General features: G+C 35.6%; 1 long non-coding RNA gene across 5 annotated transcripts in view; it reads right to left on the bottom strand.

Annotated features, from left to right (window-relative positions):
- LOC132345457 (uncharacterized) overlaps positions 1-25,140 on the bottom strand; it is a 526,373-nt gene that overhangs the window by 476,816 nt on the left and 24,417 nt on the right. For all 5 annotated transcript variants that reach the window (XR_009494773.1, XR_009494775.1, XR_009494777.1 and 2 more), the window contains exon 2: positions 18,139-18,198. This is a non-coding gene — a long non-coding RNA (uncharacterized lncRNA). The remainder of the gene's footprint in view (positions 1-18,138; positions 18,199-25,140) is intronic.

Here is a 25,140-nt window from a genome sequence, read left to right on the forward strand (position 1 = left end):
TTGAAAACTTGAGGTTGCAGCTTGTCATCTCAAATTATAAAATGGTATATGATTTTCTTTATCCAATCCTCTCATTTTAATGGTGAATCTGAGATTTCAAGAGGTTAAATGACATGTCCATGTCCTTACTTAGTGGCAGCCAACATTCTTAGCTGGGCAATGGAACTTTGATAGACTAGTTTTAATTTGATGAGATGGTTGGATGGCATCATCAACTCAATGGACATGAGGTTGAGCAAACTCCAGGAGATGGTGAAGGACAGGGACAGGGAAGCCTGGAACGCTATCGTTCATGGGGTCACAAAGAGTATGGCATGACTTAGGGACTAAACAACAATTCTCATTTTGCTGTTCAGCTAATTTCTTTTATGACTAAATATATATTTTAGCCATTCACTGTTTACACAAAATTAGTAGTAACAAAAACAAGTTTATAGATAGAAATTTTTACAAGTCATTGCAGAACTTAAGCGTTAAACCTTTTCAAAAGTTTTACTTTCAAACACTATATTTTAATGACTTTTACTTGGAGCAGAAAAGATTTGTTAAATAATTTTAAATGGCCAGGAGGAAAAACAAATTTTAGTAATTCAGCAACACCACATGAATACAAAAGAGACAATTTGGAAGGCTAAAATAGTCCTTCCTTTAAATTATTATAGAAATCAAAGAGGACACTAATAGATGGAGAAATATACCATGTTCATGGATTGGAAGAATCAATATAGTGAAAATGAGTATACTACCCAAAGCAATTTATAGATTCAATGCAATCCCTATCAAGCTACCAATGGTATTCGTCACAGAGCTAGAACAAATAATGTCACAATTTGTATGGAAATACAAAAAACCTCGAATAGCCAAAGCCATCTTGAGAAAGAAGAAAGGAATTGGAGGAATCAACCTGCCTGACTTCAGGCTCTACTACAAAGCCACAGTCATCAAGACAGTATGGTACTGACACAAAGACAGAAACATAGATCAATGGAACAAAATAGAAAGCCCAGAGATAAATCCATGCACCTATGGACACCTTATCTTTGACAAAGGAGGCAAGAATATACAATGGATTAAAGACAATCTCTTTAACAAGTGGTGCTAGGAAAACTGGTCAACCACTTGTAAAAGAATGAAACTAGAACACTTTCTAACACCATACACAAAAATAAACTCAAAATGGATTAAAGATCTAAACATAAGACCAGAAACATAAGACCAGAAATGTAAGACCAGAAACTCCTAGAGGAGAACACAGGACAAAACATAAAACAAAAATAAACTCAAAATGGATTAAAGATCTAAACATAAGACCAGAAACATAAGACCAGAAACTCATAGAGGAGAACATAGGAAAAACACTCTCTGACATAAATCACATCAGGATCCTCTATGATCCACCTCCCAGAATATTGGAAATCAAAGCAAAAATTAACTAATGGGATCTAATTAAAATTAAAAGCTTCTGCACAACAAAGGAAACTATAAGCAAGGTGAAAAGACAGCCTTCAGAATGGGAGAAAATAATAGCAAGTGAAGCAACTGACAAACAACTAATTTCAAAAATATACAAGCAACTCCTACAGCTCAATTCCAGAAAAATAAATGACCCAATCAAAAAATTGGCCAAGAACTAAATAGACATTTCTCCAAAGAAGACATACAGATGGCTAACAAACACATGAAAAGATGCTCAACATCACTCATTATCAGAGAAATGCAAATCAAAACCACAATGAGGTACCATTTCATGCCAGTCAGAATGGCTGTGATCCAAAAGTCTACAAGCAATAAATGCTGGAGAGTGTGTGGAGAAAAGGGAACCCTCTTACACTGTTGGTGGGAATGCAAACTAGTACAGCCATCATGGAGAGATAGTGTGGAGATTCCTTAAAAAACTGGAAATAGAACTGCCTTATGACCCAGCAATCCCACTGCTGGGAATACACACCAAGGAAACCAGAATTGAAAGAGACACGTGTACCCCAATGTTCATCGCAGCACTGTTTATAATAGCCAGGACATGGAAGCAACCTAGATGTCCATCAGCAGATGAATGGATAAGAAGGCTGTGGTACATATATACAATAGATATTCAGATCAGATCAGTCGCTCAGTCGTGTCCGACTCTTTGCGACCCCATGAATCGCAGCACGCCAGGCCTCCCTATCCATCACCAACTCCCGGAGTTCACTCAGACTCACGTCCATCGAGTCAGTGATGCCATCCAGCCATCTCATCCTCTGTCGTCCCCTTTTCCTCCTGCCCCCAATCCCTCCTAGCATCAGAGTCTTTTCTAATGAGTCAACTCTTCGCATGAGGTGGCCAAAGTACTGGAGTTTCAGCTTTAGCATCATTCCTTCCAAAGAAATCCCAGGGCTGATCTCCTTCAGAATGGACTGGTTGCATCTCCTTGCAGTCCAAGGGACTCTCAAGAGTCTTCTCCAACACCACAGTTCAAAAGCATCAATTCTTCGGTACTCAGCCTTCTTCAGAGTCCAACTCTCACATCCGTACATGACCACAGGAAAAACCATAGCCTTGACTAGACGGACCTTTGTTGGCAAAGTAATGTTTCTGCTTTTGAATATGCTATCTAGGTTGGTCATAACTTTCCTTCCAAGGAGTAAGCAATAGTAAAACAATAGATATTACTCAGCCATTAAAAAGAATACATTTTAATCATTTCTAACGAGGTGGATGAAACTGGAGCCTATTATACAGAGTGAAGTAAGCCAGAAAGGAAAAAACACCAATACAGTATACTAACGCATATATATGGAATTTAGAAAGATGGTAATGATAACCCTGTATGCGAGAAAGCAAAAGAGACACAGAGGTATAGAACCGTCTTTTCGACTGTGTGGGAGAGAGAGAGGGTGGGATGATTTGGGAGAATGACTTTGAAACATGTATAATATCATATAAGAAACGAATTGCCAGTCCAGGTTCGACGCAGGATACAGGATGCTTGGGGCTGGTGCACTGGGATGACCCAGAGGGATGGTACGGTGAGGATGGTGGGAGGGGGGTTCAGGATGTACACCTGTGGTGGATTCATGTTGATGTATGGCAAACCAATACAATATTGTAAAGTAATTAGCCTCCAATTAAAATAAATAAATTTAAATTAAAAAAAATTTTTTTAAAATTATTTTAAAATACACTATTCCTCTTCCAAAACAGAAATCAGAGTTTTTATTAATGCTCACACAAAATCTAAACTCGAGAGTGGGGCTACATTCCCTCAGACCTAAGCTTTCTATAAACAGCAAGATTTTCTTGTAAAAATTCAAACTATCTAAGGGCCAGAAACATCACTAGCAGCAGCAGAATCTTATCACTGAAACTCAAATTACTTGCCAACATTTCTGGGGTTACTGGAGTGAAACCATCTCAACAAAAGCATGTTTTTCATTAGGTTTGTATTTTTGGATGCTTTGTCTATTACATATGGACTTCCTTAAGAGATACAAGAAATTATATGAGGCCTATCTGATAAATGCACACAGAATAACCAATTCCTTATGGTTGAAAATAAATTCTTTTAAATGAGAAGTTGCACTTTTAAAAAGCTCTAAATGTAGTCATTATAATCATTTATTTCCTTTAGTGGTAGTACCATATGTAGATTCAAATATATTTAATTTTAATTCAAAATCAACTACTTTTGAGATAGGAAAAAAACAATCACAGTGTTCTTTAATTAAAATTTCTTTTAATTCAGAAATAAAAAAAACATGAGGGACATTAAAATACCAGTACCTCACTAACATTTCAGAAAGTGTTTTATTCTTGTAAGAAAATGTATCTTTTAAAGGAGTGACTTCCTATTTCTTTGCCCCCTGAGAAAACATCAGAGAGCAGAGAATTAAACAAAGGTAGGCATCAAATTAGAATATAAAAGTCATGCCCAATTCACATATAATAATGCATTTTGGACAAAGATCCCATAATATCTGCACAAGACGTTTCATCACAGTCTCTGTGTAAATGGTAAACCATATTTTAAAAATTAGCTCATCACTAAAACAATTTAAATTTTGCAAAATTCTTCCACCAAGTGTAAAACTTTATAGTGAATCAGCAAAAATGATTATTCTCTATATGCCTTTTCATAAAGAGAAACAAGTACTCAACCTTAAAAAAGTTCAAAAACTATAAAAAATATCATGTAAATATAGTTATAATTTTTCAGCAGATGATATCATTGTTAAAAACAACATACTGATTGCAAAATTCTCTTTTAAAATAATGTTTTACTGCTTAATTGTGATTATTGAATCAATAAATAATGCACAGAAGTGGAAATATGAAAAATTTAATGAGCATTTATAGCTTAAAATAACTTACGTCTAAATTAAAACTGTATTTATCAAAATATAAAATTTCTCTCATAGTGGTAGATATTTCCATTCTATTAAGATAATAAAATTCTTCTTAATAATTATAAAATTGCCATCTCAAAACTTTAGTTTCTCTTTGTTTCTTGAAAATGTGTCTTTTAATGAATAAGATTAATTGCTAAATTCTGCTTTTGGTATCTCCCTAAACAATTATTTCAAATGCTTTCTGTAATTAAAAAATATATATATTCAATTAAATCTTGTGAATAATCTGCTAATTAGCTCCTGTCTTCCAAATCATGGTTATGTTATTTATTAATATGTGATAAAGGAAAAGATTTTTTACAACCAACCAAATATAAACTTTTACTCTATTCATATTCCAAAAAGACATTGTAAAGTTTATATTTGATGTGGATACCTTTAATGTGTGATTTTAAAAGCAGACAATGGTTTTGTCTTTAAGAAAAAAAATCTCTATTAACTAAACCAACTAAAATCTGGTTATGTTTTCATTTAATACTCATATAGTTTATAGATCACTAAGATGTATAAAATGGTTTCATTAAAAAGCTAAAAGATCTATAAGTTCCTCTAAAAAGCAGGCATTATAATAATTTATTATAGTATAAGATATTTTAAAAGTATAAGATATTTATACATCTATATACATATAAGATGTAGTATAAGATATTTATACATATATATATATACATATTAAAGATATTTATACATATATATACAAATAAGATGTAGTATAAGATATTTTTAGAAGCTCAAACCCTAAAATAAACATTCTCTAAATATTTATCTTGGATGTTTAAATTCTTTTTATAATTTTTCTTGGAGACAATTTTATTTGAAAATACTATAGAGGAAAATATTTCAGCCAGTTTTGATAACACCTCACATGATTAAACATGTTGACAATAATGAATGTAAGTAAATGTAGATTCTCTAAATATCTTTTGCACCTTGATGAATATTTATTCTTGTCTTTTGTGATAAGCTTTACTGCCTTCAATTTTACTAAGACAAAGATGGGGAGGGACACCTCCAAAAGAGTACTAAAGACCATGGTTGTGGAATGGGTGTTTCTGTACTAAAAAATATTTAATTAAGATCATTTCTGATTTTGAATCTCCCTCTGTGCTGATGAAGAGGAGAGTTATAAGGAAGAAGCAGGGCTCCTGCCAGCTATAAACAGGGTAGAAAAAATACACCCCAACTCCAACACAAGGAAACGTGGACCCGTCTACTGACTAGCAATGGGAGGAAGTTATCTCCCACAGGCTTCAGAGATGACTCCCAGAAAGTAATATGGTATGAGAACCATAGGCACTTAGGGAAGGTAGAGGAAATGGAGCTAAACCACTCACTATGGTTTAGTTCCACTGTTGTATCATGACACAGTCAGATTTTTGAAAACAAATGGCTCAGACTTTATATTTCAGAAATCATGGCTGTAATATTTCTAAAGGGGTGCGGAGGATGTTCCCTAATACTCTATTTTAGCAGCAGAATGATGTATCAATAGACTGCTTTTGTGCATCAGATGAATATTGTCTTGTTACTACTTCACATCAATGAAAAGTTTTTTTCTACTGAATCTCCAGCAATATTTAAATATATCATAATATATAGCACTTTACAAAATGGAGATCTTTAATAAGCAAATTATAGTGGAATTCACATGTTTCCCAAAATGTTAAACATTTGAAAGCAAAAGCTTGGCAGCCCAGTTCATAGTTTTGAACCGCACTGTTTTCATGTTAGTTAGGAAGAGGTGCTGTTAGGGAAAACTTGAGTCATCCTGCCTTTGACAGTTTCTTTGTAAAGTTATAGAGTGAACTTGAAAACACCGATACACTATGAACCTATCCCACAATACTTGGTTCTGTAAGGCTTTTATACGTAATTTGTTAAGTTCATGCTCACATCCTTTCACCAAAAAAAAAAAAAAAAAAATTACAAGTCATACTTGATTAATTAGGTTTTCTGATTCATTTTTATTAAAATCTATTAAAAAATAAAATATAAATGTTTTTCTCTGGTGGCTCAGCAGTAAAGAATTTATCTGTAATGCCAGATATACAGGACATCCAGTTTCAATCCCTGGGTCAGGAGATCACCTAAAGTAGGAAATGGCAACCTGATCCAGTATTCTTGCCTGGAAAATTCCATGGACAGAGAGGTCTGGCAGATTACCATTTGTGGGATCACAGAGTCAGACACAACTCTTATAATATAAATATAAATAAATAAATACCAATATTCCAGAATAATATAATTAAAGAATTCTCCATCAGCTGAACTTTGTACATTGAAAAGGTTTCCCTCCTGTTTCTTAAGAAATTGTCCATTAGCAGTTTGTTCTTGTTTTTTTGTGTGGTAAGCTGAAACACTGGGATTTCAACCAAAATCAAATCTTACTAAGAAACAATAACATTACTTCCAGTGATATAACAGTGACACCCTGGTGACAATGATTTGCTTTGCCTTCTTACTTGATAGAGTATAATTTTCCAGTGAAGTTCTAAAGATGGACAGAAGCTTGGGAAATTTTTATAATGAATTTTTATAATTTTATAATTTTGTATAATAAAATTATAAAAATGAAAACATATAGAAAAGAGTAACAGTTATAAATTTATATCCTTAAAACTAAAATGTATGTTAATCATAAATTGGCTCTTTATTTGACTAGAAAATAAGTAGCAGTTACACAAAAGGACCATAGAATATAAAGTAGAAGAACACAGTACAGGATTTTCATTAATGAACCATATGGAAAAGCAATTACTTTATAAAGATAAAATAAGCCCCAGTCTCCTTCTCACTAACTGTGGGTGTATAGTAACACTATCCAGGCCTTCTGATTCTCAGCTTCTCTGAGAAGGAGCAACAATAATATTCTACCTTCCTTAACAATATAGACTTATATTGAGAAGTAAAGATATCCAGTCATCCACAATCATAAAAAAGCTATCCCTAAAATTATGTCATCCAGCAGAAAATGATTGTGATACTCACTAGAACTTGGTTACAAATACTCCAATTTTCCTCTCATGTTCATTTAGTAGGAATGTATTTTCATATCTTTTTGACTTAGCTATGACTTTATAACCTGTGTCAGTCAATGAGTGTGAGCAGATATAAAACTTCAAGAGTTAGCATGCCATTCGCTTATATCCTTTTCTCAGTTATAACAATCAAGGTGGTCCCTCCATGAGCCTGGACTGATGTTAAAAGTTATTTGAGTTCTGTAGTATAAGTAAAAGAGTAAATCTTTGTTGCAGTAAACCAGTGAAATGTGGGATGCTTTATTACTGCACCATAACCTTGAATATTCTGACTCACGAAATATATAAATTCCCAAAGGAAAGTGTTTTATGCACATGTTTTATAAACTGTTACTTTTCATATAAAATTGCAATTTTCCAACAAATACATCCTTTAACTGTTTTAAAAAGAAAAAAATTAAAAAGCTATGCCTTAAATTCCATATATTAAACAGATCAATTTGTCAGATTTTATCAGTCTTTGTTCAAAATGGACCATAACCTACCAAGATGGAGTTTTATGATGTGTCATAGTTAAGAGGAATGCTTGAAGGACTGTGGCATAGTTACACTCTGCATAAGGCTATTTGGAGAGTACAGTTGACCTCTGAACAACACAGGATTGAACCGTGTGGGTCAACATATATGTGGTTTTTTAATAAATCAACAGCATTATACTGTTCTTAGGTTGGTTGAGTCCTCAGATGCAGAACCACAGATATGGAGGGTAGACTACGGGACCTGAGCATGCATGGATTTTGGTATCCCTGGTGGGTGTTGGGTCTCTTCCTCTGTTTTACTGAGGAACAACTATACTTCCTTTTCTGGAGTTCCTCTGGCATATCTATTCATTTCCTGTCCTTTCAGTGTGTGAACCTTCATTACTGTGAATGAATTACCGAATACAAAGAAGAAATGTATTCAGTTCTCCAATGATAACAGCCATTTTTGAGAATTTACCATATACATAGTAGTTGAGATGAGTACTAGGGGAGAGGTTCTCAATGCTGGTGTTGCATTATAATCATATGAGGAGATTAATAAACACCAGCTCCTGAGCCCTGCCTAAAACCAATTAAATCAGGATCTCTGCAAGTGAGATCTGAGTATTCTTTCTCCCCCACCAAGTAGGGGGATTAGTGGTCCAAAAGTAAGATTATGTTTTCAGTTCAGTTCAGTCATTCAGTCATGTCCAACTCTTTGTGACCCCATGGACTGCAGCATGCCAGGCTTTCCTGTCCATCACCAATTCCCGAAGGTCACTCAAACTCATGTCCATTGAGCCAGTGATGCCATCCAAACACATCATCCTCTGTCGTCCCCTTCTCCCACCTTCAGTCTTTCCCAGCATCAGGGTCTTTTCAAATGAGTTACTTAAAACAACAACAACAACAACAACAAAAAAAAACAAATGCTGGTAAAGATTGAAGGCAGAAAGAGAAGAGGTAGACAGAGGATGAGATGGTTGGATGGCATCACTGATTCAATGGATATGAACTTGGGAAATCACTGGAAGATAGTGAGGGACAGGGAGGCCTGGTGAGCTACAGTCCACGGGGTTCCAGAGAGTTGGACACGACTTAGCAACAGAACAACAAAAACAATATTTTCAAAGTACACAATTTGATCAGAGATCATTCTATCATTTTTGAGATTGCACCTGCATTTCAGACTCTTTTATTGACTATAAGAGCTACTCCATTTCTTCTAAGGGATTCATGCCCATAGTAATAGATGATCATCTGAATTAAATTCACCCATTCTGCTCCCTTTTAGTTCACTGATTCCTAAAAGGTCGATGTTCACTCTTGCCAACTCCTGCTTGCACACTTCCAATTTACCTTGATTCATGGCCCTAACATTCCAGGTTCCTATGAAGTACTGTTCTTTATAGCAACAGACTACTTTCACCACCAGATGCATCACAACAGGATCTTGTTCCTGCTTTGGCTCAGCCTCTTCATTCTTTCTGGAGCTATTTCTCCACTGTTCTCCAGTAGCACACCGGGTGCCTACTAACCTGGGGAATTAATCTTTCCGTGTCATATCTTTGCCTTTTCATACTGTTCATGGGGTTCTCAAGGCAAGAATGCTAAAGTGGTTTGCCATTTTCTTTTCCAGTAGATCATGTTTTATCAGAACTCTCCATCATAATCTGTCTACCTTGGGTGGCTCTACACAGCATGGCTCATAGTTTCATTGAGTTAGGCAAGGTTATGATCCAAGTGATCAGTATGCTTGGTTTTCACATGCTAGCAAAGTAATGTTCAAAACTCTCCAAGCCAGGTTTCCATAGTACATGAACTGAGAAGTTCCAGATGTTCAAGCTGGATTTAGAAAAGGCAGAAGAACCAGAGATCAAAATGCCAACATGTGTTGGATCGTTAAAAAACTAAGAGTTTCAGAAAAACATCTTATTTTGCTTTATTGACTACGCCAAATCTTTTGACTGTGTGGATCACAGAAAACTGTGGAAAATTCTTCAAGGGATGGGACTACCAAACCACCTTACCTGCCTCCTGAGAAATCTGTATGCAGGTCAAGAAAAAACAATTAGAAATGGGCATGAAACAACAGACTGGTTCCAAAGGAGTACATCAAGGCTGTATATTGTCACCCTGTTAATTTAAGTTATATGAAGAGTACATCATGGAAAATCCCAGGCTGGATGAAGCACAAGTTGGAATCAGGACTGCTGGGAGAAATATCAATAACCTCAGACATGCAGATGACACCACCCTTATGGCAGAAAGTGAAGAGGAGCTACAGGGCCTCTTGGTGCAGGTGAAAGAGGAGAGTGAAAAAACTGGCTTAAAACTCAACAATCAAAAAATGAAGATCATCACATCTAGTTCCATCACTTCATGACAAATAGATGGGGACACAATGGAAACAGTGACAGACTTTATTTTCCTGGGCTCCAAAAACACTGCATATGGTGACTACAGCAACAGAATTGAAAGACGCTTGCTCTTTAAAAGAAAAGCTATGACAAACCTAAACAGCATATTAAAAAACAGAGACATTACTGTGCCGACAAAAGTCCATCTATTCAAAGCTATGGTTTTATCAGTAGTCATGCATGGATGCAAGGTTTGGACCATAAAGAAGGCTGAATGCTGAATAATTGATGTTTTTGAGCTATGGTGTTGGAGAAGACTCTTGAGAATCCCTTGGACTACAAGGAGATCAACCAGTGAATCCTAAAGGAAATCAGTGCTGAACAGTCATTGGAAGGACTGATGTTGAAGCTGAAGCTCCAATACTTTGACCACCTGATGCAAAGAATTGACTCATTGGAAAAGACCCTGATGCTGGGAAAGATTGAAGGCAGGAAGAGAAGGGGATGGCATCACTGACTTAATGGACGTGAGTTTGAGCAAGCTCTGGGAGATGGCGAAGGACAGGGAAGGCTGATGTGCTGCTGTCCATGGGTTGCAATGAACTGGACATTACTGAGCGACTGAACAACAACAACAACAAAACAATTTTATAAGTTTTGACATAGATAGATGCATGCAAAATATCATCACAATCAACTTTTCATCATCTATGCCTGAGTATTTTTTAATCTCAGGTGTTTCTAAGGAGCAGCCAAATTTGAGCAACATGGTAGTAGATAGAGAGAAAGAGATAAGTAAGAATGGTATCTCACTCTTGAGAGTCCCTACAAGGACCACAGTTGACTCAAACCAGTCAATCCTAAAGGAAATCAACCCTGAATGTTCATCAAAAGAACTATTGCTGAAGCTGAGGCTCCAAGATTTTGGCCATGTGATGCAAAGAGCGACTCACTGGAAAAGATACTGATTCTGGGAAAGGCATCAGGCAGGTTGAAGGCATGGCAGAGGATGAGATGGTTAGATAGCAGCACTGACTCAATGGATATGAATTTGAGCAATCTCTGGAAGATAGTGGAGAACAGATGAGCCTGCTGTGCTGCAATCTATGGGATCTCAAAGTGTTTGACACGACTTAGTGACTGAACAACAAATATAGCGATATTTAATTCTAAACAAGAGAACCTAAAATTTTTCTAAACATAGAAGCAAGAACTATATTGTTGGAAAACAGTAGGAATGGAAAAACATATTCACATTAGAGTTAATCATAAGCAACTAGCTATAATCTGATGAATAATATATTTCTATCATAGTTAAAATCATTTATGCTTTACAATATTTTGTATGATGAAATCATCATATTCATCATCTGAAATAACTTTTACTCTGAAATAAAACTTTAAATGTCTTTCAAAAACTCACAATAGAAAATCTTACTCTCCCTTTTGAATTACATAAAAAGAGATGTATTTCAAAAAAATATTTAAAATTCAAAATATATTGCAATGAAAATAAATAAATGTTAATATTTGCTGTTATTAAAACTACTCATTTATAAAAAAAGTACTTGTCAGAGATTATTTTAGAATTTTATTTAAAAATTCAAAAAAGCCTACATGAAGTAAAATTTCAGTGATTTTTAATATTGAGATACTTATTTTAACTCTTCTGTATTTAGTCTGATTTGACCCAGTTCTTTTTTTATAATCAATCTGAAGTTATTGTGAAAGACTTTTCATGCTTATATGCATATATTTACCATTATGGTTATGGTCCATCTGTCACTGACTAGATAATTCACTGAACTTGATAATTCACTCAACCTTTCTGGTACTATATCTGTATAACATGAACATTATGTCAGATGCTCTCAAGAATACTATCAGATATATAAAACTATAATTTTGTATATAGAAGCCCATCCTTTCACGCTAGGAACTCACTCAAAATTGGAAAACTCGAACAATTTTAAGCTATTTGCTGTCATATCATAATTGTCAACTCTGAACAGTAGAGTCCCTTTTTAGAAGGAAAAAATAAAAATATTTGCAAACCTTTAATATGGAAATTAATCTTTTCAAAGTTTTAATATAAAACTGAATATACATTCATAGTGCTCATAATGCTTACAGGGCGTCCATGGTGGCTCAGCTGGTAAAGAATCTGCCTGTAATGTGGGAGATCTGGGTTTGATCCCTGGGTTGGGAAGATGCCCTAGAGAAGGGAAAGGCTACCCACTCCAATATTCTGGCCTGGAGAATTCCACAGACTGTATAGTCCATGGGGTCGCAAAAAGTCGAACATGACTGAGAGACTTTCACTTCACTATAATGCTTACAGTACTATAAAGTCAAAAGAAATGTGTAAATTAAAACTACAAAAAAAATTCATTTTCTCCCCTGCTGATGAAGTTAGAAAACCAAAGATTTTCTTACTCTCCAGGATATAGGAAAAGAACGTCTCGATAGTGATTAAGTCAATTCAGAATAATGTTTTCCTCATCAATGGTTAAAGATCAGTGCAACCATAGTACATTCAATTTAGTTTCCTTCATTAGTGAAGTAGTCAAAATAATCTAGTAAGTGTTCAAAGACTGTGTCATTGACAATGTGTACAGAATATACTACATATCACACTGCTGCTGCTGCTAAGTTGCTTCAATCATGTCCAACTCTGTGCGACCCCATAGACGGCAGCCCACCAGGCTTCCCCATCCCTGGGATTCTCCAGGGAAGAACACTGGAGTGGGTTGCCATTTCCTTCTCCAATGGATGAAAGTGAAAAGTGAAAGTGAAGTTGCTCAGTCGTGTCTGACTCTTTAGCGACCCCATGGACTGCAGCCCACCAGGCTCCTCCATCCATGGGATTTTCTAGGCAAGAGTACTGGAGTGGGGTGCCATTGCCTTCTCCGACATATCACACTACTGAGTTGACAAACCTTGACACTTGGAAAGAAGTGACTATGACCAAGCAGTAAAAATTTGTAAAGGATCATTTCAGAGACTTAACATTTGGTTCAAACCTTTTAACTCAACAAAAATATCATAAGAAAAAAACCTAGCTTGGCTGCTCTTCATGTGATGAAGACAAGCAGGACAAAAACAAGTATTTGAAATAAGTTGTGCCAAATAGCTGCTAAATTTATTTAATCTTGATGTGAAACTCTCCACTTCAAATTTTCCATGACATCCTCATGACTCTCCTATTTCTAGCTATCTCAGCCCAGTTCTTTGAGTTAAAGAATCAAATACCCAAGTATATTCTTTAAAAAAAAAAACACTGAAAATTACATAATCATAAATACTTCACTACCAGGAAAATTCATAATAATACAGTCTTGGAGGTGAATTATTTTGAGGTCTATGTATACAACCGTTTTGAATCAATCGGAATACTCACATCATATAATAATTATGTTACATCACGTCTGTTAAACTTATACTCAAAATACAAACCATTGTTTTCTTTAGCTTCCACAGATAATGGAAAGCAATCAATCTTAGAGCATTAAACAGTTGTAACCATAATACTGAATAAATTTCTGGTGCTTGAAGCATCAATTTAACAACCAGAAAACACAGCTAGACGAAGTCACTGTCCAAGTCATTGACTAAGTCACATATATGATTGTCTAAGTCACATATATGATTCCTATTTTCCTGGCATTCCAGTAATATGAAACTTCAAAGGCTTTCATAAATTACAAAATTAAACAGTATCTCATCAATCTGACCCACCCAGAAGATCACAACGTCTTGCTTATCATAAACCTGAGTCTTCTCAAAATAATGATCAACAAACACCATTTGAATACCTACTATGTATCAGAAAATGATCTAAATACGAAGAAGCCACAATACACAGTAGTCAAAGATGACTACATCATATGAGTGGGGAGAGAGGTGTCAAGTAAACTGAGAAGAAATGAACTTGGTACCAAGTTGTGAAGAAAAACAAAATGCCAAGCTGAGGAGTTTGTGCTTTTCCTCTAAGCAAAGCAAACTCACAAAAATTTTGAATGGGTAACTATCTCATTAGTGTTCATCACTCAGCCATGTCCAACTTTTTGTGACCCCATGGACTGTAGCCTGCCGGGCTCCTCTGTCCATGGAATTCTCCAGGCAAAAAAACTGGAGTGAGTAGCCGTTCCTTTCTCCAGGGGATCTTCCCAACCTAGGAATGGAACCTGGGTCTCCTGCATTGCAAGCAGATTCTTTACTATCCTAGCCCCAAGGGAAGACCTGGAATTAATTACCTCATTAATTCCATACACATTTCAGGGAGAACCTTAATGGCACTGTGGTTGATGGACGAGAGAGGGAGGGATACAGAATAGGAGCTTGTAAAAAATCAAGAAGCAAATTTTGTGCTTCTAACACTAAGGTAACAGATACAAAGACAAAGAAAAGTAGAGAAGCTTGGGACAAATGTAAATATGTGAACAACAGGATTTTGATGAATGTCAGTTAGGGATAGGACTAATGCTTGTATGTGGAATCTAGAAAAATGGTACAGACAAACATATTTGAAGGTCAGAAATAGAGATGCACATGTAGGGAATGGATGTGTGGACACAAGGAGGGGGAAGAAGAGGGGTGGGAAATTAATCAGGAGACTGGGATTGACATATATACACTACTATGTGTAAAACAGAAAGCTAGTGGGAGTTCAGCTCAGTGCTCTGTCATGACCTAGATGGATGGTATAGGTGAGGGGTGGGAGGGAGGTCCAAGAGGGAAGGGATATGTATGCATATAGCCAATTCACTTTGTTGTACAGAAGAAAGTAACACAATATTGTAAAGCAACTATATCCCAATAAAAAGACTTTAGCATAAAATAATAATTTAATAAAGATTATATATTAAGAGCCTAGAAGCTTACTATCAACCATAAACCAGGACAAGAATGGTAAGAAGTGTAAATTTAGAAATAAAGATAGAACTTAGTAAAGTTTTGGGTATCTTTAGGTTATCAAGTTAAAGATAGACTCATGCCAATTGGAGACACTGAACCCTGAAGAGTTCAAGCAGAAGATTAAGATCTCTTTAGTATAGAGATTAAACATTCTAGCTGAGCTAGGGAGATAGCATTTTCTACTTCCTATTATAGTGCCTAACACATAGCTGATTTTCAATAAGTGTTTGATGGATGGCTGGATGAACACTGAATATCAAATTCTGGAAGAAATTCATCTTGGTGTTTACAAGCTATATATATAGCAAAATTGTTAAAGAGAAAAGGGGAGGGCAATAAGAGAACTCAGCAGACAAAGCCATTATACTGGATATTTAAGAGGGTAGTGTCAAAGAGTGTCAAAAAGTACTGAGAAGAAAATCTTTTAAATGTCCTGGATGAAGGAAATAGGAATATAGAGGGAAGAGCCAGAACCTTGGGAAAGAATAAGGACAATAACACCCCTTTCTTAGAAAAGAGAGTATTTCTAAAGGTCAGACTCCTAAAAGATCCTAATGTCGGATCAAAACAGATATTAATTTTTTTCTTCTGGCTTTAGTGTTATCCCGATTATAGTCGATCTTTTTCATCCCTGAGAGACTCTCCTTCCTAAATAAGTACAACTTATTATATGCTTATTCCTAAACAAGTATGACTGATATAACTCACCAACTTATGCTTGGCAGCTTTGTGACTAGAATATAAATTCAGTGAATCACTTGGGCTTTGTAAGAATTTGTACAAAGTAGCCCCATCTCTGTTCAGCAGACAGACTATAAAAACATGAAACTTGAACAATAAGGTTACTTATGTTAAACTGAATAAATAAAAACATATTTGACTTAGAACATGACATGGATTATATATTGTTTTAAAACCTTCTCCAAAGATTTAAAAAGTTGATGATATTAAAACCTTAATATAAATAATCTAGAATACACTTATAGAAATTTTGATAGAAGCACAACTCAGAATTTTAAAAATTCAATGAAAAATAGATTAAGTATTCAACAGAATTAACAAATTAGAAAAGATAAAATATATCCACAGAGCATATTGTAAAGATTCCAATGTGACTATAACTTCCTTAAGAGTACCCAAAAGAAAGAATAAAAAATACTTTAAAGGAAGGAATTTAATATACTATAAATCACCTTCACTTTTGAGCATTTTTTCAAAGTCCCTCATAAATTAAAAAAATAAATAAACATTGAATTAAAGTATGTATAAAAGAATAAGCTTCCAGCTATTCAAAGAATACTTAAAATTAGTGAGAGAGGAAAATGAAATCATCACCTCAACAGATTCAAATGATACCTGTGTATCTAAAGCATCAACAGAAATTTCTGACAATCTAGCTCACTAAGAAAATGATAACTTCCTAACATGAAAAAGAATAAAACTTAGTCAACATTATACTTAAATGATCATCAAGAGCGTCATCCCAATAAAACTAGGAAGAAGTTATTTATCACTATTTAGCATTGAACTGAAAGCTGTAGTCAAGAAAATTTGCATGGTGAACTCAAAATTTAAAAGTGTTGAACATTAAAAACAAAAATTATCTATAAGCAATTTCTTTTTGAAGATAAAATTATTTTCAGAGTGAAAACACAAAAGAACCAACAGAAAGGTAATTACAATAAATAAAGAGCTTAAATAAGGTATCAGGATACAAAAAAAAAAAAGCACAAATTTACATTATTTATCTGACTTTTCAGAAAATAAAAATAAAAATCAATGGATAATTTTGAAACAACTGAGCACTGTTCTAAGCACTTTATTTCTATTTACTTGCTTAGTCTTCAAGAGAACCTCATCAACTAGGTATAGATTATTATTTTTCCTATAAGGAAAGAAAGGCCCAGAGAGGGTAAAGAATGTACCCAATGTCATGCAGAGAGAGAGAGAACGAGTGATTCAAACTCAGGTTGCAGAGTCATTTGGGGGCAAATAGGGTGAAGCTAAATTGTATCCTGCTATCACTTTCATTTTTCAAATTGCTGCAAAAAATTGTGTGTTCACATACTAAAAACATTCACCAGTATATTTGAAGGGTTAACTGGTAATGTATAGGTGGTAAGAATATGGTTGCTTTGTTCTTATTTGAATTGGTTTTCATTTAATATCTGTCCATGGTAAATATATATAATGAGAAAATACAATAAACAAAATTTTAAAGCACTTGCCTGTGCCACGAGGTCAGATGTAGAATTAGCTGTATTTTGGACACCTCCCTTATTTCAATAGTGTGAAAACACTGAGAGCCCATTTGGCAAACACCATGATTACCACACACTTTAGCAGCAAGTTTTAAGGATGATAGTCCTCAGTTTCTGGCAAATTGCTTCTAAACTAAACAAGAATAATAATGGCTTCACTTATCTCATCTCAAAACCTGATGAAATAACTCTTAATGATAACAAAGTAACTTTAGACCAATGTACTCAGATGTAAAAATGTACAGAATTCAATATCATTTTCAAGTAAATTACACATCTGTTAAAGTCCATAAATCATATTTTACAATTTCAATATAAGAAGCAAAACTAATACAATTATGTAAAGTTTAAAAATAAAATAAAATTAAAAAAAAAGAAGAAACATAATTATGTGGAAAGAGAATTTTATACGTATATTTCTACAAATAGTCCTACCTATCTATATTTGCTTATAGCAGATCTATTAATTTCCAGGCACTAACTTTATTCCAGTTTTTAGAAGACTGTCATAAATACTCCCCAAGTTTACAAGGCATATATTTTCATTCCAGCATGATAATTTAAAAAATAAAAGAAAGTTCTTTCATAATTCTCCTTTAAAAATGATTCAAAATATGAGTGAAGAATAGTAATTAATATTTCTCATTTTAATACTCAGAAAATTATATTAATTACAGATGAAAAATGGTAACATAACAAGTAGTTCTACTTACCATTTGAATAGAATGCTTCTAATTCATTTGGAGGATTATCCCAACAAAATTCCTAATGACCTGAAAATGAGAGTGATTCAGGAGGATCAATACTTTATATATTATTTTATAACATATTAATCCCATATGATATCTGACTCATATCTGTTCTAGATTTCCACAAGGATACATCCAGACTTAGAATTCTCATTTAACATGAGTATTGTCTAAACTGAGGAAGTATCATGCCCATTTATTTATTAACATACCACCTTTCATTCACCCTAGTGCACTTTTCCAGCCTGCCTGCTCTCAACCTCAACCTACAGAACCACACAGCAGAAAAAAGGAATAATTCATTTTGACTCTAACTTGGTACTTCTCTCAAAGTTAAGAGATTGTACCACTATGTTCTTATTTTCCAATACAAACTTTCTGTGGGGTAAAATTGCATTATGATGCTTTAGTGTGATAAGACAAAATCTATATCATGAAATTTTTAATTCATGTACTAGATGACCTAACTGATAAATTTAGAAATTTTATCATCTATAGAAAAATATTTATTTTAAGGTAGGGATTACAAGATTGCTGCTGCTGCTGCTGCTAAGTCACTTCAGTCGTGTCCGACTCTGTGCGACCCCATAGACGGCAGCCCACCAGGCTCCCCCGTCCCTGGGATTCTCCAGGCAAGAACACTGGAGTGGGTTGCCATTTCCTTCTCCAATGCATGAAAGTGAAAAGTGAAAGTGAAGTCGCTCAGTCATGTCCGACCGTCAGCGACCCCATGGACTGCGGCCCACCAGGCTCCTCCGTCCATGGGATTTTTCAGGCAAGAGTACTGGAGTGGGGTGCCACTGCCTTCTTCGAGGGATTATAAGATTATTCAGATATATATTACAAGATTATTCAGATATATATTATAATTGCTAAGTACTTTTATAAAACCAGACTACTCATCAATCAAAAAAATCCTTATTTTTAAAAGATAAGGAAAATGAGACCTAATGAAGGTGGAATAGTTTGGCTAAAATCTTAGTTTAGAGGCAGTACTAATGATCAAATGCTAAACTCAAGGCTTTAGCTTATCTTTTTTCCATGGTATTATTTCAAAACATTTATTAAGACTCTGATATATACCAGGAACTGAATGGATCACTGGATATGAACAAGACAGGTAAAGGACATGCCTTTGTGAAATTATTCCATCCATATAAAATACAGAATGTAAATACAAACAAGATTTTAGAATACAATTCTATTGTGAGGCAAGCTTGCTTTCCAATGAATATTCCTTTTTCAGCCCACAAAATACTTAGCTAAACATCTAAATGTCTTTGATGTGTAGATAGATATTTTGTGCAAAGATAAATCCTCAAAAACTGAAAGGAACACATTTTTTTTCTATTGAATGTTTTGAAGCGAATCTTTAATTTGCTTACTGATCCAAATCTGTCTCAACTTTCAGACTCAGTGTGAAGCTTTCAAGCATGCTGCAGAGATGAGAAGTTCCACATGTGCAAATGAGTAAATAGATTCCACATGGAAGAACAAAATAAAGACCTTGAGATCTGTTTTGCAAATAATTTCTTAACTACTGTTTCATATTTAGGGATGTGTTCAGTGTTATGCTTAGAGCAGGCATTTGCAAAATAGGATGACATAGTTTAAACATAAAAGACTGAATTTTTAGACTACTAAAGCACCTTTCTCATGCCTTTATTTTCATACCTCCTACCAATAAGATATTATGTAACTATTAACACTTTTCTGTGTAGTTGTTTTATCTTGCTGACTTTAGAAATGTAAACAAAGAACCCCAAATAACATACAAAACATGAGCTCAAGTTCAGCCTGAAACTACAGTTCTGTAAATTAAAATGATACAGAGACATACAGAATGTTTAGTAAATATAAAATGATTATTGGTTAGGTTCCCTTGATATAGGCAGCCCAGTCTCTGACTGTGGCTACTGTCTCAGGTCCATTAGCAATGCTTCTGCTTTACCAGTTAATGCTCCCATTCCCTGTAGACTCCCTTAATATGACATTCAGTAGGCTACAGTCCAAGGAGTCTCGAAGAGTCGGACATGACTGAGCGACTCCACTTTCACTTTTCACTTTCATGCAATGGAGAGGAAATGGCAACCCACTCCAGTGTTCTTGCCTGGAGAATCCCAGGGACTGGAACTTGGTGGGCTGCCGTCTATGGGGTCGCACAGGGTCGGACAAGACTGACATGACTTAGCAGCAGCAGCATACTGAATTAGTGAATCACTTCATTCAAAAAAAAAAAAAAATCAAATTGTAGAATAGACCCATCAGAGGAAGCCTGGGGAGACTTGTTCCCTTCATTTTAAAGAAGAGATGACAAGAGGGTGGCCCATAGTCACATACTTGATTATTGATAGTATAATCAAGTTAATAACCCTTATTTACTAGTACTAGTTTTTAAGGGGCGTTTTATGACAGATATCACAAAAATTAAGTGCTAGTATATATTACAGTTGTTGTTGTTTAGTTGCTATGTTGTATCCAACTCTTTTGTGACCCAATGTACTGTAGCCAACCAGGCTCCTCAGTCCATGTGATTTCCCAGGCAAGAATTCTGGAGGGGGTTGCCATTTCCTTTTCTGGGAGATCTTTCTGATCCACAGACTGAACCCACATCACTTGCATTCCAGGTGGATTTTCTACCACTGCACAAACAGGGAAACCCTATAATAGTATAGATTATTACATGTGTAATGTATAATGTATCTATATATTCACTAGATATGTCTGAACTTGAAACTGGTAGTTTCTGCTTTTAGTGACCAGCTCCATCATTTAAAGATACTATTTTAATTACAAGCCCTTAATTTGGGCTGGAAGAAGCATAAGCTGTAATCAATATTGCCAGGAGAAATATCAATAACTTCAGATATGCAGATGACACCATCATTATGGCAGAAAGTGAAGAAGAACTAAAGAGCCTCTTGATGAAAGTGAAAGAGGAGAGTGAAAAAGTTGGCCTAAAGCTTAACATTCAGAAAATTAAGATCATGGCATCCGGTCCCATCACTTCATGGCAAATAGATGGGGAAAAAGTGGAAACAGTGGCTGGGTTTATTTTTCTGGGCTCCAAACTCACTGCAGATGGTGATTGCAGCCATGAAATTAAAAGACACTTACTCCTTGGAAGGAAAGTTATGACCAACCTAGACAAAAGCAGAGACGTTACTTTGTCAACAAAGATCCGTCTAGCCAAGGCTATGGTTTTTCCAGTAGTCATGTGTTGATGTGAGAGTTGGACTATAAAGAAAGCTGAGTGCCAAAGAATTGATGCTTTTGAACTGTGGTGTTGGAGAAGACTCTTGAGAGTCCCTTGGACTGCAAGGAGATCTAATCAATCCATCCTAAAGATCAGTCCTGGGTGTTCATTGGAAGGACAGATGTTAAAGCTGAAACTCCAATATTTTGGCCACCTGATGCTGAAGATTGAGGGCAGAAGGAGAAGGGGACAACAGAGGATGAGATGGTTAGATGGCAACTCAATGGACATGAGTTTAGGTAAACTCCAGGACTTGGTGATGGACAAGGAGGCCTGGTGTGCTGCGGTTCATGGGGTCACAAGGAGTTGGACACCACTGAGCGACTGAATTGAACTAAACTGAATTTGGGTTTAACATATACAAAATATATAAATTTATATATAAATAGATAAGAGTGACCTACTATATAGCACAGGGAACTCACCTCAATATTCTGTAATAACTTATATGAGAAAAGAATATGAAAAAGAATAAATGTATGTATATGTATAACTGAATCCCTTTGCTGCACACTTAAAATTAACACGATTATTAATCAAATATACTGAATATATATTGAACATAAAATGAATTTTTTGAAATAATATATATTAATAATAAAATTATATTATCTTCCCAGAATTATGACATTTAAGAACCATAAGAAATTGCATGACCAAGATTTGTACCCATTGTCTTTGACCAACTCCACCCTACCTTCCTTGCAGTAATCTTTTTCCAGTAGATGAGATTCCTACAGAGTCTTCTGAAGTGCCTTCCTCTTTTACAATCAAGTTTAGTGCAGGAGGACTAAGAAAAACATTTTCCTAAAAAAAAGTCAGAACTTACTGTCCTATGTTATGCTCTTATTTCTAATACCTGCCATTATATAAATCTTAGTTGCAAGACTTGAACTTTTCAAAATATCAGTGTCTCTCTTTTGGTCTATTTATTTCTGTACTTAAAAATTTCATTCTTTATATCTTTGACACAAATGGTGCATACTTTGATATTTCCAGCAAATTTGGAAAACTCAGCAGTGGCCATAGGACTGGAAAAGGTCAATTTTCATTCCAATCCCAAGAAAGGAAATGCCAAAGAATGTTCAAACTACCACACAATTGCACTCATCTCACACACTAGCAAAGTAATGCTCAAAATTCTACAAGTCAGGCTTCAACAGTACGTCAACCATGAACTTCCAGATGTTCAAGCTGGATTTAGAAAAGGCAAAGGAACCAGAGATCAAATTGCCAACACCCATTGGATCATTGAAAAAGCAAGAGAGTTCCAGAAAAACATTTACTTCTGACTTATTGACTATGCCAAAGCCTTTGACTGTGTGGATCACAACAAACTTTGGAAAATTCTTAGAGATGGAAATACCAGACCACCTGAACTGTCTCCTGAGAAATTTGCATGCAGGTCAGGAAACAACAGTTAGAACTGGACATGGAACAACAGACTGGTCCCAAATCAGAAAAGGAGTATGTCAAGGCTGTATATTGTCATCCTGCTTATTCAACTTATATGCAAAATGCATCATGCAAAATGCAAGGCTGGATGAAGCACAAGCTGGAATCAAGATTGCTGGGAGAAATAACAATAACCTCAGGTACGCAGATGACACCACCCTTATGGCAGAAAGCAAAGAACTAAAGAGCCTCTTGATGAAAATGAAAGAGGAGAGTGAAAAATTTGGCTTAAAGCTCAACATTCAGAAAACTAAGATCATGGCATCTGGTCCCATCACTGCATGTCTAATAGATGGGGAAACAATGGAAACAGCGAGAGACTTTATTTTGGGGGGCTCCAAAATCACTGCAGATGGTGACTGCTGCTATGAAACTAAAAGATGCTTGCTCCTTGGAAGAAAAGCTATGACCAACCTAGACAACATATTAAAAAGCAGAGACATTACATCTAGTCAAACCTATGTTTTTTCCAGTAGTCATGTATGGATATGAGATTTGGACTACAAAGAAAGCTGAGCATTGAAGAATTGATGCTTTTTAACTGTGGTGTTGGAGAAGACTCTTGAAAGTCCCTTGGACTGCAAGGAGTTCCAACCAGTCAATCCCAAAGGAAATCAGTTCTGAATATTCTTTGGAAGGACTGATGCTGAAGCTGAAACTCCAATACTTTGGCCATCTGATGCAAAAAAATTGACTCATTGGAAATACCCTAATTCTGGGAAAGATTAAAGGCATGAGGAGAAGGGGACGATAGAGGATGAGATGGTTGGATGGCATCACCAACTTGATGGACATGAGTTTGAGCAAGCTCTGGGAGTTGGTGATGGACAGGGAAGCCTGGTGTGCTGCAGTCCATGTGGTTGCAAAGAGTCAGACACTACTGAGGGACTAAACTGAACTGAACTTGACATTATCCATTATCTGATTAGAAAAACAATATGAAAGATCATCAACTATTATCTTACTTATGACTAGGAATTGGAGAGTACAATAAAACACAGGTGACAGAAATAATACTTCAGTCTAATTCATTCAAAGAAGACATTAACTAGGGTCCAAGTGTTTATGACAGAAACAAGCCACATTGACACTAACTCTGTTTGCCACAAGTTTATTGATTACTATATGTTTGAAATAAGATGATCAATTCCTTTTAATAATATCTTTACTGGATAGAGTCAAAGGAAAGAAGGTTAAATTATTAATCACTCAGTTGTGTCTGACTCTCTGAAACCCCATGGTCTATAGCCCACCAGCCTCCTCTATCCATGGTATTCTCCAAGCAAGAATACTGGAGTGGGTAGCCATTTCATTCTCCGGAGTATCTTCCTGACCCAACGATGGAACCTGGGTCTCCTGCCTTGCAGGCAGATTCTTTACTGTCTGAGTCACCAGGGAAAAAGGGACACTAAAAGAGAAAGGAGAAGGAAAAATTCTAGTAATGATTCTTGTAGTCATCATTTACTCATGCCCACTATGAGTTAAGGAGAGACTGAGCCAGAGAATAACATGATTTGATTAAATTTCAATAGCATTATTCTGGCTGCTAAGTGGGCTTCCCTGGTGGCTCAGAGGTTAAAGCATCTTCCCGCAATGCGGGAGACCTGGGTTCAATCCCTGGGTCGGGAAGATCCCCTGGAGAAGGAAATGACAACCCACTCCAGTATTCTTTCCTGTAGAATCCCATGGACGGAGAAGCCTGGTGGGCTACAGTCCACGGTATCACAAAGAGTCGGACACGACTGAGCGACTTCACTTTCAAGGACACGACTGAGCGACTTCACTTTCAAGTGGAAAACAGATGCAAAAGTTGGGGCAGGAGGTTCTAGAGAAAGAGAGAGAAAGTTAGAAGATTACTTATAGTGCAAATATAATGTACTGATGCTTTCAACCCCAAGGCATTAGTCTAAATGAAAGAAGCAGATGCAGAGGACATTATTGGAGAACTATCTATGTTGAGAAGCAAGGATGACTCAGGTTTTTGGCTTGAGCAATGGGGTAGACTTTAGTGTTGTTTTTTTTTTTTTTAAAACAGGTCTAGGAAGAGACAGACACACTTGTACATAGTGAAGCAGAAGGAGAATGGGAGGGAAGACTACTATTTTGGCCATTTGACTATGTAGGTTTAAAAATACTTGTTATATAAGTCATGGAAAACAAGATGTTCTGTCAAATATCATAATTTCGGCTACATCAACCACAGTTTCCTTGATAATGAGGATGAGAACCAGATTCTTATTTCTGCTGGATCATGT

The sequence above is a fragment of the Bos taurus genome, chromosome 1, assembly GCF_002263795.3.
Source record: "Bos taurus isolate L1 Dominette 01449 registration number 42190680 breed Hereford chromosome 1, ARS-UCD2.0, whole genome shotgun sequence".
Classification (NCBI taxonomy): Eukaryota; Metazoa; Chordata; class Mammalia; order Artiodactyla; family Bovidae; genus Bos; species Bos taurus.